Below are 1,388 nucleotides of genomic sequence, written 5' to 3'. Positions count from 1 at the left end.
GGAGGAGGAGGAGGGGGAGGAGGAGGAGGAGGAGGAGGAAGAGGAGGAGGAGGTACAAAGTTAGAATGAAGCTGGAGGTGCTGTAGATGAAAATGAGATAAAAAACTAAAACAACCAGGATTGACCAAAGACCTGCACAATAATATACGAGGAAAAACACACAACATAGAAACTAATGTGATGCGTTAACGATCTCATGGTCTGAGACAGACATGGAACAGATTCAAGGTTTTCAGATTAGTCTTAAAAAGGAAAGAAAGGGATCAGGAAATATTACCTGCAGCCCGTCTCACCCTGATCTTAACCTTAAACCGAGTTGTAAACTGAACCGTAACAAGAGGTAAGAACCAGTCAAACTGTTCTAACACATCTGTCACACATCTGTCACACATCTGTTACCTTCTGGAAGATGAAGAGAGACGGGAAGGTTCTGGAAATGTCCAGTTTGATGAGGTCCAGACTGGACTCTCTGTCGGCCAAAGACGCTCCTCCATCTAAAGAGGAAAGTTATTTCAGTTCAGCTTCCAGTTTTATTTCCAGCTACAGTTTGACAGTTGAGGCTCGTTCATGTATCAGAGGTGTCAGAGAGTCGTACCGCTCTCATTGTCGTTGACTGAACTGGTTTCACTGTAACTCCTCCACTTCTCTTTGGCTCTGGACAGGAAGATCTCGTACAGCTCTGCACAAACACACAAACACACCGAGACTGAAGAACACTCAAAAACACTCTGCAACAAAAACGAGCACACGCAGAAAGTTTTAATGGTTTTAAGGTTTTGACACAGAAAAAGATCAGAAGTGCCAGAAACTCTTCCTAAGGATTCTAAATCTTTAAAAACACATATACTGTAAATATAGTTTCATTAAAATAGGCTCGGGACTAAAGCAGCTGTTCACTGCAGTTTTAATGAAACCAGAATCACCTCCTCGTGGTCGTATCCCTCCACCACTCAGACTAGTTCCAGGTTACATCCTGTTTATCCATTTGTGTGAAATTCTGTCATAATTGCTGCAAGGTCTTGAGTGACCTTTGACCCCCAAAATCTAATCAGTTCATCCTTCAGTCCAAGTGAACATTTGTGCCAAATTTGAAGAAGTTCCCTCGAGGTGTTACTGAGACATCGTGTCCAACAGAATGAGACGGACAGACTGCATTTGTTGGGGACTATTTTCAGCGGCGGATTAATCCACATTCGGTGTTGCAGTGAGTATTTGGGGCAGCAGGACGGTGTGTGAAAGTGTGTGTTGTTGCATCAGTTTGTACCTGGTGTGATGTTGAGCTCGTTGCCGATGGCGAGGCTCCACACTCGTCCTCTGACACTGGGAGGAAGTCCCTGCCACCACAGCTCCCTGACGCGCCTCGTTCCCTTCCTACACACACACACACA

The 1,388-nt window shown here is 44.8% G+C and overlaps 1 pseudogene across 1 annotated transcript in view; it reads right to left on the bottom strand.

The window, feature by feature from the left end:
* LOC111653565 (TBC1 domain family member 12-like) overlaps window positions 1–1,388 on the bottom strand; it is a 23,191-nt pseudogene that overhangs the window by 7,276 nt on the left and 14,527 nt on the right. The window contains exons 4-6 of the transcript XR_015437126.1: window positions 1,265–1,383; window positions 596–679; window positions 313–494 (exon numbers count right to left, since the gene is read on the bottom strand). The product of XR_015437126.1 is annotated as a TBC1 domain family member 12-like (transcript). The remainder of the gene's footprint in view (window positions 1–312; window positions 495–595; window positions 680–1,264; window positions 1,384–1,388) is intronic.

Source organism: Seriola lalandi, unplaced genomic scaffold (genome assembly GCF_002814215.2).
Source record: "Seriola lalandi dorsalis isolate HSWRI2012SDOR001 ecotype SW California unplaced genomic scaffold, Sedor1 jcf7180002054225, whole genome shotgun sequence".
In the NCBI taxonomy this organism is placed as follows: Eukaryota; Metazoa; Chordata; class Actinopteri; order Carangiformes; family Carangidae; genus Seriola; species Seriola lalandi.
The sequence above is the reverse complement of the archived record's forward strand: the minus strand, read 5'-3'. Positions and strand labels throughout refer to the sequence as shown.